The 13,416-nt window shown below is 40.4% G+C and overlaps 1 protein-coding gene across 6 annotated transcripts in view; it reads right to left on the bottom strand.

Annotated features, from left to right (window-relative positions):
- Zfp995 (zinc finger protein 995) overlaps positions 1–7,861 on the bottom strand; it is a 31,179-nt gene extending 23,318 nt beyond the window's left edge. The window contains exons 1-4 of one of the 6 annotated variants that reach the window (XM_030250041.1): positions 7,330–7,861; positions 5,825–5,972; positions 2,318–5,129; positions 1,151–1,611 (exon numbers count right to left, since the gene is read on the bottom strand). The gene's annotated coding sequence lies outside the window, so the exon portion shown is untranslated. Of the gene's footprint in view, positions 1–1,150; positions 5,130–5,824; positions 5,973–7,329 lie in introns of all 6 variants that reach the window. The other 5 variants (XM_030250040.1, XM_030250038.1, XM_030250039.1 and 2 more) reach the window with 5 other exon arrangements.
- Between the last annotated feature and the right edge of the window lie 5,555 nt (positions 7,862–13,416).

Below are 13,416 nucleotides of genomic sequence, written 5' to 3' on the forward strand. Positions count from 1 at the left end.
TGTATGAGGCTTTGCCAGTGCCTGGCAAATACAGAAGTGGATGCTCACAGTCATCTATAAGATGGAACACTGGGCCCCCAATGGAGAAGCTAGAGAAAGTACCCAAGGAGCTGAAGGTGTCCGCAACCCTATAGGTGGAACAACAATATGAACTAACCAGTACCGCCAGAGCTCGTGTCTCTAGCTGCATATGTAGCAGAAGATGGCCTAGTCTGCCATCACTGGGAAGAGAGGCCCCTTGGTCTTATAAACTATATATGCTTCACTACAGGGGAATGCCAGAGCCAAGAAGCGGGAGTGGGTAGGGGAGTGGGTAGGGGAGCAGGGCCGGGGCAGGGTATAGGGAAATTTCGGGATAGTATTTGAAATTTGAAATGTATAGAAAGAAAATATCTAATAAAAAATGAAAAAAGAAAAGAAAAAAAAGAGAAAGCTAAGTTCACACCAAAAATGCAAGACTGTCTGAATACTTACAAACTAATAAATGTCAGACACCAAACGAGTAGACTCAATGAGAGAAGAAAAGGGACTATGTCAAAAGACACATGAAAGCCCTGTGCTAAACTATGGCATTAGTGCAGTACAAAAGCTCTCAAGAATGTGAGGACAGAAGGAACATACCTCAGAATAATAAAGGCAAAGAGTAGACAAAGCTAAAGCAAACAGTGCAAAAAAAGGAAACTGTAATTATTCCAGTTCCAACTCAAAACAGTGCCTCAATTAGTACACAATTCCAGGACTGAGAAAACTTTAAACAGGACAATATAGTATACTCAAAAAGCCAGTGAAACTTCTTGAGGAAAAAAAAATACAGCTCAGATCAGACAATTCACATTTTCTACAAATGCCTAGGACACCCTGTCTGTAGCATTCATAATCTCAAAAAACTACTATGCAGACCTGGCCAGCGGGCAGAAATATCAATGGCCATCTCCAGATTTGGATCCTGTGTGGTACAATCCCACAATATGCCCAAGAAAGCCTATCCAGTGGAGTAATAGGGGTATCATAGATTATTTTGTGGGTTATTATTTTGTTTTCTGGTGCAATCTGAGGCCAGCTACACAGAACAAAAAAGTGTGGCCTATACTGGAAACCAGGCCAAGAGTCAATGATATCTATAGGCCTTACAAGGGAATCTACTACTGACCTTTGGAACATGTTCAAATGTTTCAGTTCACCACCATAGCCTGGTGCTGCTTCCAGTCTGGGTCAAAGACACTTTATTTAATGGGCAACAGTCATTTCAGAGCTTCAAAACTAACAAAATACCAAAAATACAGGATTACTTACTGTACAGCCTATAGCTGGAAATACATATTACCATACATAATATTATTCTCAGTGAAATTTTCTAGAATCATTAATTAAAGAGAAATGGGAAAATCTAATTTCATATCCACTTTCTCCTGTCACTTCAACCCACCCTTTGCTGAATTCTTCTATCATACCTGGTTCCTTGGCTATAGTCTCCTCTGTGTTCACCATCCAGGGCTCTTAGTCCTGATTCACAGGTGAGCAGATTGACTGAGCAGTAGGAGACCTTCTGTGGGGAATTGCAGGCTGGATTCCACTCGAGCTGAGGCCTGAACCCCGATGGTCATAATCCACCTACATGACAAGGTAGGTGTTCCCTCATGCTCCTGGAACTCTGGCCCCTGACTAAGGTACCACCTCCCATAGCCCCCACAAGAGAAGCATGGTCAGTAGTCATGTAAGCAATGGCCCAAGCTTCTGACCTTCAGGCTAAACTCCTTCCCAGTTACCTAGCAAAAGTGAAGACCATAAAAAGGAGTGCTCATCCCGCACCTCCCTCTCTTATTCCTTTGTCCTCTCACCTCTTTCTTCTCTTACTTCTCTTTCCTCTTCCCTTTCTCTTTGTCTTCTTCTTTCCTCTCTTCTCTCTTCTCTCTCTCTCCCTCCTTTCTACTTTCTCTCTTTCCCCTGAATTTCTATAATATAAGCTCTAAAACCATAGTCTCTGCTTTACTCCTTCAAGTTCCACTGCACACTCTGGTCAGTGTTGGAAACTTCTTCCGTCTTCCCTCTCTCCCACAACCATGGTGGCTTTAGCAAAATAGCTCCGGGGGCAGGGCTGCCCCTTGGCCACCCACTGAAGAGTGGGATAGAGGAATGCCCACCCAGGGATGAATGGATAGGGTAGATAGCAGCCCTCCCACGCCTGACTGACCAGAGAACAGGGACACTCTGGTGGGGGGTGAGCATCTTTTTCCTTCCATTCTTCCCAGCCCCCCCCCCTTTTTAAAATTTTGTTCCCAACAACCTGCATATAAGAAGGACATACTGCTGAAAATACCTGGAACTTTTCATGGAACAAAAATGAAAGAAGCTCACATCTGTCAAAATGATAAACACAAAGGAAAGAGAAAAATACCAGGATAAATGTTTCTGAGAGCAAGTGAAAGACTTGTAGAATAAAAACTTCAATTCTTTGAAGAACCTGAAGACAATATTAAGAGATAGAAAGATTTCCCATGCTCACAGAGCAAGAGAATTACAATACTTAAAATAAATAAATAAATAAGCCATCCTACTAAAAGCAATCTTCAGATTCAAGGCATTTCTCATCCAAATTCCAACACACGTCTTCATGAATTTTAAATGGGCAACTGCATTTTCATATACATAAACAAAAAAATGTACAATAGCTAAAACAATCCTGAACAATAATAGAACTTCTACAGTTCTCTCAACATTTCCAATTTCAAGTTTTCTACAGCACTATAGGATAAAAACCTCGAAAATATTGGCAGAAATAGCCACAGTGATTAATGAATATGAATTGAAGACCTAGACATAAATATATTTGGCCACCTTATTCTTGATAAAAAGGACAGAAATACAAATGGAAAAAATATAGCATCTTCAACAAAGATTGGTAATGGATCCATACTTATTCTTATGCCCAGATCTCGAGGTCCTCACAGATCACCAGAGACAACCAGGAATTCAACTCATTCACACAAAACCAAAGTAATTTTATTTCAGCTTGAACTTGGACCCTCCAACCTCTCCCATGCAGCAGAAGGGTGCTAAAGCCTTGCCTTCTCGTCACCCTTAGAGCAGAGTAGGAGAATTTCCAACTTTACAGTTACATGATTGATTGACTTGTGAAAATTGCAGCTTGATACATTTGTATTGGCTACTAATTATTTCGGCTAGATAAACAGTGGTTGCTAGCTTAAGCAATCTCTTTTGAGACATCTGGACCTTTTGGAACTTTGCTCCTAAGAGCTAATTGGCTATCAATAGGGAAGGAGTAGAGGATGCTATGGATGTCTCAGATCCTAGAGCAAGTTGATGTTTTTTTCAGTGGCTAAGTTCTATCTAAGGGCAAGTTAAACATAAAATGGAGCCTAAAAGTAGCACGGGTTTTGTGCAGCTAAGCAGAGCCATTCACTTATAACCCAGCACAAACCACAAGTACAAGTGTTTGGTATAATGTAAAACCAAACACATTGAATCTGACAGAAGATAGAGTGGGGAAGAAAAGTGAACATATTGTCAGAGAAGACATTATTTAAAAAACAAAAAAATCAAAACAAACAAAAAAAGACAAAACACCAATAGCATAGGCACTGAGATCAACAATTAATAAATGGGATCGCAGGAAACTGAAAAGCTTCAATAAGACAAAGGGTCCTGCTGGGTGGTGGTGGCGCACGCCTTTAATCCCAGCCCTTGGGAGGCAGAGCCAGGCAGATTTCTGAGTTTGAGGCCAGCCTGGGCTACAAAGTGAGTTCCAGGACAGCCAGGGCTATTCAGAGAAACCCTGTCTTGAAAAAACAAAACACAAACAAACAAACAAACAAACAAACAAACAAAAAAGACAAAGGACACCATTGTTGGGACAAAGCAGAAACCTATAGAGTAGGAAAAGATTGTACCAATTCTACTTCCAATAGAGAACTAATATCCAAAATACAGCAAGAACTCAAGAAACTAGATGTGAAAACAACCCAATAATCCAATTAAAAATGGGTTACAAATCTAAACAGAGGATTCTAAATGGAGAAAACTCAAGTGGCCAAGAAACACATAAAAATATTCTTCTCTCTTAGCCTTCAGGGAAATGCAAATCAAAATTACTTTGAGATTCCCGTCTTACACTTGCCAGAATTTCTAAAATCAATAAAACAAGTGACAGCTCATGGTGGAGAGGATGTGGAGCAATACAAACATCCTTCCATTGCTAGAGGGAGTGCAAACATGCACAGCCACCAAGGAAATCAGTGTAGCAATTCCTTAAATTGATGGGAATCAAACTACTTCAAGATCCACCCATAGTGCTCTAGGATGTATACCCAAAGTACACTCCAACCTACCCAAGGACCCTTGCTCAAACATGCTCACTGCATCTTTATCTATAATAGGCAGAAATTGAAATCAACCTACATGATCCTCTACAGAAGAATAAATAAAGAATATATGGTATATTTACACAAAAGAGAATTACTCTGCTATTTAAAAGAAACAGAAAAATGTGACACAATGCTTCATGTCTCCAGAGCCACCAATGCCTCTGAGGCTATCACTATGCACCATTACAACGTCAGTAACTTTATTAAAAAAATAAGGAAGACTATTAATTGGTAAGACTCAACGAAGTTTTTTAAGGACTTGCTGTTAGGAGGGTTGGAAACAATTATCGTAGGTAAGAGGAAAAGCAAAAACAATCAACTTATAAACAAAGTATATTAACAAAAGATCAAATGGTATATTTCCAGAAAACTCTATGATCAACATGAATGCATTTCACAAAAGTTTCCAAATGTATTAAACAATCATGACATGATTGTAGGAAGCAGATAGATGGTGATGCAGATAAGCTTCAATATCTACCATTTGGAAAGACAACCATGAACGGCGCTGAAAACCAGTATTGAGTAGCACAGCTCTGGAAAACCATCCACAGGACAGGAGAAGAACAATCTTCTCAAACCTCATGCAGAAGTCTCAAGTGTGGTCATGTCAGGACAAGTCAGAAAGGCCAGGTGGTGCAAGCCTTTTACCCCAGCACTGGAGAGGCTGCGGCAGCAGATGTCTCAGTTCAAGCACTGGCTTATTTTCTGAATTCCAGAACTTCCGGGACTACCTAGACAAAGTGTCTCAAAAAAGAAAAATAACAACAAAGAAAAAAATTCTTCAAACCTACTAAAGATTGCAGAGTAAAAAAATGTCTTCTCCACACCTAACCCTCAAGAGACTTGAGGCCTCAGGGAGTGGGTAGGTCTAGTGGGTGGGGATGAGAGGTGGGGATGCAAATCTTGCACAAATGATAAGAAGACAGACTACAGCGGGTATCAGTGGGAAGGTAATATAGACAGAGTTTAATACCTTGCAAAGTTACTAAACAAATCTTATCAAAATCTTGCTGGCATTATTTTAGGTAACTGAGAAACTAACCGTAAAAGATAAGACAACTTAAAGGAATTACATAATGCTCTAAAACTCTATGAGCAGAAAAAAAAAAATAACAGGCATCAAGTGTTCTGACTAAACATTACATAAGAATATAACAATAAAAATGTTTAATATTGGTAGGAAGATATGATCAGGAATGTGAATGGGAAGGGGACAATATCTCTCACATACAAACCAATGAAATTACATTTGCCTCTGTGAATTACTTCTTACATAGAAAGTCTTCTAAACCCTACAGTGGGGATATTCTGATGTTATTCTCACTGCAATTATCTAGAAATATTTAGAATGAAATAGAATCTGGCGAAACAAATCTCATGTCCTCTTTGTACTGGGATTTGAGCCCCTCCCCATCCCTTCTTCACTCCCTCTAACATACCTGGATCTTTGCTAGTTTCCTCTCTTCACCATCCAGGGCTCTCAGTTTCACAGGTAAGCTGAACTACCTGAGGAGTGAGACACTTGCACATGGGAAAGAGTCTTCAGAAAGCACCCAGAACTTTTCATGGAACAAAAATGAATGATGCCTAAAAAAGGATAAACATGAAGGAGAGAGAAAATATCAGAAATATAAATGTCTCTTTTCCTCTAAGCATGTAGGCTCAGACACATGCACATTCATTCTCCCTTGAACCCTGAGGAGGAGCTAGAGAGACTTCAAGAAAATTATTGTCACTCACAGAAACCAGACTGCTGCACTGTCCAAAAGAGATCTCTGCCAAAAGCCCTGTTTGCAGGGTCTAGGAATTCCCATTTCTCCTACAAGAAGTCCACTGACACAGCACTGAATGATAACAAACCCTAGAGTAAAAAACAACAGCTTGGCCACCTATGTGAGGGCAGAGTGCTTTCCTTCAACCAAAGAGACAATTTTCTGATACAGGGGAGTGATCATAATTATTCAAAAGATGTTTTCTAAAACTTTATTTTAATGTATAGTGTGTCGAAGAGACTCCAATATTGGGCTTGCCTGGACCCAAGGAGTAACATAAGAACTCAGCATATGAAGACATAGTTCTGAATGTTTTACTTACATCCTAAACTGCATACAACTCTGATTAAAAAGTTCATGGCCACTAAAATGTCTGCTTAGTAAATATTAGTGTTTACACCCATAACAGTAGGGCTCGATAAAGTATATTTTTTGGTTCAATAAATCTGCACTGGTTCCTCATATAATAGTATATACAAAGCTCTCTGGGGATGCCTATTAACCGGGCCAAAGGCATTCTCTTGAATAAGCAATTAGTAAAACAAAGCAAGAAAGCAAGAACAAATTCACTTTCCACTATCTTTGTAATTGGCACATTAGGAAATAGATGGTGCAACTGCCCTTTTACAAGTTTTTTTTTTCCATTTTTTTATTGGGTATATTTTTACATTTCAAATGTTATCCCCTTTCTCAGTTTCTCCTCCACAAACCCACTATCCCCTACCCCTGCCTCTAAGAGTGTGCTGCCCCACCTACACACTCACTTCTACCTCATCGCCCTAGCATTCCCCTACCCTGGGTCATTGAGCCTGCACAGGACCAAGGGGCTCCCCTCCCAGTGATGACCAATAGGGCCATTCTCTGCTACAAGTGCATCTGGAGCCATGGGTCCCTGCATGTCTACTCTTTGGTTGGTGGTTTAGTCCCAGGGAGCTTGGGTTGGGGCGGGTAGGGTGTTCTGGTTTAACAGTGATTTTATGACTGAATATTCCTGTAACTGTAAGATAAATTTTAAAAAATCACGATAAATCCCAGGTCACAGGATCTCAAACTTCTGGTCAGTGGTAAGATATCTACAACAGAACTGTGAGAGCGGCATCCATAAAAGCAGCTGCGGAAAACATCCCCCTGCTCCGCTCCCTCCCGTTTCCCAGCCCCGCAGCTCCTCTGACCTGGGACCTTCCGGGGCCGCCGGGCTGCGGTGCCCGCCGCTGCGCTGCTGACTCTCCCAGGTCCACAGTCACAAAACCGCGTCTGTGGAGACTTTTCCGGGTCCAGAAAGGGCAAGGATGCGGAAACCGGAAGGTAGAAAGACGATCGGTGGAAGTTCCTGTCACTCAGGCCTGGATCTTAGGAGCTGCTCTCCTAGACCCGCCCAATAAACCGTGGTTATGGTCACGTGGTCCCCCAAATCAGTTTGAGAGCAAGAGCTTTCCCCTCCTTAATTACTACTGCTTTTTTCCTGTTCTGGTCAATGTCCTGGTCTTGCCTTTATCCCTGCCCCGGGGATTCCATTCCCTCCTGCTCAGTCATCAGCTTCCTGCCACACAGCTCCACCTGCGGACCTGCTCTGCACAACCTCCCTACTGCTTGCTGACAGACTAGAAAAAAACTGGTTCCATAGGAAGCTGAACTCTTGACATCTGAGAGTGAGTTCTGAAACCCTCAGATAATAGAGAGGCAGCCTAACTTCTTACCTTTGGACACTAGCCTCCTAGGCTACAATCGCACAGCAAAATATAACCTAGACCCTAAATTCTTTTTTTTTTTTTTTTTTTTTTGTGTAGAGTAGAGTTTATTTAGGGCATGGGGTGGGGCTTTAAGAGAGTAATGGAGGCAAAGAAAGACAGAGAGAAGGAGAGAGTAGGTAAGTGGAGACTGGCCTTGCCCTCCTGGAGAGAGGGTGGAAAGGAATGGAGGGCAGAGGAAGGAACAAGGGAGGAAGAGGCCAGAGAGACAAGACTTTAAGAGATAAATTCCAATTTCTATGTTGCACCCCAACACACAAAACTAAAAATGAGTCCCAAAATTTGGCTTCCTTCCAAAGCATGTATCAAAGCATACATGAAGTATAAGAGGGACCACTGAGATGAAAATGTGGATAAAGACAGATGGAACAGAGAATGGTGGGAGGGTGCTCTGCAAGCTCTCTGGGGAGCTCCAGGGACAACGGTCACTCTGTGGAAACAACAAGGTGTACAACAGGGCAGTTGGAAAGCACTGATAAAGTTAAACTCCAAGAGATTTGTCATGGCCACAATAGCAAAGAAAATAGATAATGCAAATAGTTTGCACAAATATTTTCCTACAAATAGTCTGACAACCATAACATGAATGAAAACATCAGCGTCAGCCCCAGTTCATGTAAGCAAAAATACAGTGATAGCACAACAGAATTTTGATAGCCAGGAAAAATAAAATGCCTTCTGACGTGAGTTTATAGTACTTAAAATTCCATGCAGACGGGAATCGTGGTCAGAATCAGAACGGTAAGGAAAATGGACGTAATAATACTTGAATTCTCAAGGGAAAGGGCATTTGTGTCTGACACATCATTTTATCACTCTGGTCTATAACACAGAAGCTGGTATTTGGGTAAGGAATGCATTGAATATATATTTTTCTTTTGGTAGGATGGCCAGTTTTACTATGTGAATCCTCCTCATCCACAAGCTTGGGAGATCTTTCCACATTCTAGTATATTCTTTAATTTCTGTCTTCAAAAACTTGATTCTTTTATCATAGATGTCTTATACTTGCTTGCAATGTGGTGTGGAAAACATATAATCTCAACTGTTGTTTCTACCCAGGTTTTGATTATTCACTTTCAAGGTAAAAGACATACACAATCTTCATAATATGCCTTTATCAGCCCTAGTACTAGGAATGTATATATCATCTATGCTATTAGTATGTCTATCTCCCAACTATTAATCCCACTATATTTTGCCATGTTTTATTTTGGTTGCTTTGAACTCCAATTAGCCAGCCAACATGGCCATTATCGAAGACTCTTAGCTCATGGTGGCTTCCTCTTCTTCCACCTTCTTTCTCCCCAGGGTTCTTCTCTGACACACCTCCCCACCAAGCCTATTTCTCTTCTGCCCAACTATTAGCTGAAGGCATCTTTATTCACCAATCAGTGATCACTTTGGGGGTAAGGATAAAGAACATCACTTGAGTCTCTGCAGAATCTCTGATCCCTAGGAGGCAACCAGGCCTTGGGCCACTATTTAGCATTACAATATGAGCAAAACACAGAACCTCAACAGCATAGAGTTAACACCAACATACTTTATATTTTTTGAGGCTATTGTGAAAGGTGTCGTTTTCCTGAATTTTTTCTTTTATTCAGTTTGTCATTTGTATAATGGAAGACTATTGATTTTTGTGCATTAATTTTGTATTTAGCTACTTTGGGGAAAGTGTTTATGAGTTATAGAAGTTTCTTGGTGGAAATTCTTGGGTCACTTATGTATACTATCATATCAATTATAAATAGGGTATTTTTAATTCTTTCCTTGCCATCCAAATTGTATCTTCTTATTCTCCTTCAGTTGTCACACTGCTCTAGCTAAGACTTCAAGTACTATGTTAAATAGATAGAGATTTTACTGGAATTGTTTGAGTTTCTTTCCCCTTAATTTGATCTTGGTTCTATGCTTGCTGTAATCTGCCTTTATTATGTTCAGTTATGTCTCTTGAATCTTTAATACCTACAGAACATTTATGGAGAAGGGGTGTTCTATTTTGTCAAAGGCCATTTCTGCATGTTATGAGGTGAACATGCCTTTTTTTCTTCAGTTCTTTTTTCGGTATGGTGGATTATTTTTATTGATTCTTGTATTTTGAACTATCCCTTCATCTCTGAGACAAAGTCTGCTTGATTGTGTTTAGGGATACTTTTTATTCTTGGAAGTATTTTATGGGTATTTTTGCATGTATATTCATAAGCTTCCGTAATTCTCTATACCCACGTTTTTGGTTTGCTATCTGGGTTAACTGGAGCCTCATAAATTGTGGGATGTTCCTAATAATTTGAAGAATATTAATTTTAACTATTTTTTGAAAGTTGCAGAATTTCTTTTTTTTCCATTTTTTATTAGGTATTTAGCTCATTTACATTTCCAATGCTATACCAGAAGTCCCCCATACCCACCCACCCCCACTCCCCTACCCACCCACTCCCCCTTTTTGGCCCTGGCGTTCCCCTGTACTGGGGCATATAAACTTTGCATGTCCAATGGGCCTCTCTTTCCAGTGATGGCCAAATAGGCCATCTTTTGATACATATGCAGCTAGAGTCAAGAGCTCCGGGATACTGGTTAGTTCATAATGTTGTTCCACCTATAGGGTTGCAGATCCGTTTAGCTCCTTGGGTACTTTCTCTAGCTCCTCCATTGGGAGCCCTGTGATCCATCCATTAGCTGACTGTGAGCATCCACTTCTGTGTTTGCTAGGCCCCGGCATAGTCTCACAAGAGACAGCTACATCTGGGTCCTTTCGATAAAATCTTGCTAGTGTATGCAATGGTGTCAGCGTTTGGAAGCTGATTATGGGGTGGATCCCTGGATATGGTAGTCTCTACATGGTCCATCCTTTCGTCTCAGCTTTAAACTTTGTCTCTGTAACTCCTTTCATGGGTGTTTTGTTCCCACTTCTAAGGAGGGGCATAGTGTCCACACTTCAGTCTTCATTTTTCTTGAGTTTCATGTGTTTAGCAAATTGTATCTTATATCTTGGGTATCCTAGGTTTTGGGCTAATATCCACTTATCAGTGAGTACATATTGTGTGAGTTCCTTTGTGAATGTGTTACCTCACTCAGGATGATGCCTTCCAGGTCCATCCATTTGGCTAGGAATTTCATAAATTCATTCTTTTTAATAGCTGAGTAGTACTCCATTGTGTAGATGTACCACATTTTCTGTATCCATTCCTCTGTTGAGGGGCATCTGGGTTCTTTCCAGCTTCTGGCTATTATAAATAAGGCTGCTATGAACATAGTGGAGCATGTGTCCTTCTTACCAGTTGGGGCATCTTCTGGATATATGCCCAGGAGAGGTATTGCTGGATCCTCCGGTAGTACTATGTCCAATTTTCTGAGGAACCACCAGACTGATATCCAGAGTGGTTGTACAAGCCTGCAATCCCACCAACAATGGAAGAGTGTTCCTCTTTCTCCACATCCACGCCAGCATCTGCTGTCACCTGAATTTTTGATCTTAGCCGTTCTGACTGGTGTGAGGTGGAATCTCAGGGTTGTTTTCATTTGCATTTCCCTGATGATTAAGGATGTTGAACATTTTTTCAGGTGCTTCTCTGCCATTCGGTATTCCTCAGGTGAGAATTCTTTGTTCAGTTCTGAGCCCCATTTTTTAATGGGGTTATTTGATTTTCTGAAGTCCACCTTCTTGAGTTCTTTATATATGTTGGATATTAGTCCCCTATCTGATTTAGGATAGGTAAAGATCCTTTCCCAATCTGTTGGTGGTCTTTTTGTCTTATTGACGGTGTCTTTTGCCTTGCAGAAACTTTGGAGTTTCATTAGGTCCCATTTGTCAATTCTCGATCTTACAGCACAAGCCATTGCTGTTCTGTTCAGGAATTTTTCCCCTGTGGCCATATCTTCAAGGCTTTTCCCCACTTTCTCCTCTATAAGATTCAGTGTCTCTGGTTTTATGTGAAGTTCCTTGATCCACTTAGATTTGACCTTAGTACAAGGAGATAAGTATGGATCGATTCGCATTCTTCTACATGATAACAACCAGTTGTGCCAGCACCAATTGTTGAAAATGCTGTCTTTCTTCCACTGGATGGTTTTATCTCCCTTGTCGAAGATCAAGTGACCATAGGTGTGTGGGTTCATTTCTGGGTCTTCAATTCTATTCCATTGGTCTACTTGTCTGTCTCTATACCAGTACCATGCAATTTTTATCACAATTGCTCTGTAGTAAAGCTTTAGGTAAGGCATGGTGATTCCACCAGAGGTTCTTTTATCCTTGAGAAGAGTTTTTGCTATCCTAGGTTTTTTGTTATTCCAGATGAATTTGCAAATTGCTCCTTCTAATTCGTTGAAGAATTGAGTTGGAATTTTGATGGGGATTGTATTGAATCTGTAGATTGCTTTTGGCAAGATAGCCATTTTTACAATGTTGATCCTGCCAATCCATGAGCATGGGAGATCTTTCCATCTTCTGAGATCTTCTTTAATTTCTTTCTTCAGAGACTTGAAGTTTTTATCATACAAATCTTTCACTTCCTTAGTTAGAGTCACGCTGAGATATTTTATATTATTTGTGACTATTGAGAAGGGTGTTGTTCCCCTAATTTCTTTCTCAGCCTGTTTATTCTTTGTGTAGAGAAAGGCCATTGACTTGTTTGAGTTTATTTTATATCCAGGTACTTCACCGAAGCTGTTTATCAGGTTTAGGAGTTCTGTGGTGGAATTTTTAGGGTCACTTATATATATATACTATCATATCATCTGCAAAAAGTGATATTTTGACTTCCTCTTTTCCAATTTGTATCCCCTTGATCTCCTTTTGTTGTCGAATTGCTCTGGCTAATACTTCAAGTACTATGTTGAAAAGGTAGGGAGAAAGTGGGCAGCCTTGTCTAGTCCCTGATTTTAGTGGGATTGCTTCCAGCTTCTCTCCATTTACTTTGATGTCGGCTACTGGTTTGCTGTAGATTGCTTTTATCATGTTTAGGTATGGGCCTTGAATTCCTGATCTTTCCAAGACTTTTATCATGAATGGGTGTTGGATCTTGTCAAATGCTTTTTCTGCATCTAACGAGATGATCATGTGGTTTTTGTCTTTGAGTTTGTTTATATAATGGATTACATTGATGGATTTTCGTATATTAAACCATCCCTGCATCCCTGGAATAAAACCTACTTGGTCAGGATGGATGATTGCTTTAATGTGTTCTTGGATTCGGTTAGCGAGAATTTTATTGAGGATTTTTGCATCGATATTCATAAGAGAAACTGGTCTGAAGTTCTCTATCTTTGTTGGATCTTTCTGTGGTTTAGGTATCAGAGTAATAGTGGCTTCATAAAATGAGTTGGGTAGAGTACCTTCTACTTCTATATTGTGAAATAGTTTGTGCAGAACTGGAATTAGATCTTCTTTGAAGGTCTGATAGAACTCTGCACTAAACCCGTCTGGTCCTGGGCATTTTTTTGGCTGGGAGACTATAACTGCTTCTATTTCTTTAGGGGATATGGGACTGTTTAGATGGTCAACTTGATCCT

This window comes from Mus musculus, chromosome 17, assembly GCF_000001635.26.
Source record: "Mus musculus strain C57BL/6J chromosome 17, GRCm38.p6 C57BL/6J".
Taxonomy (NCBI): Eukaryota; Metazoa; Chordata; class Mammalia; order Rodentia; family Muridae; genus Mus; species Mus musculus.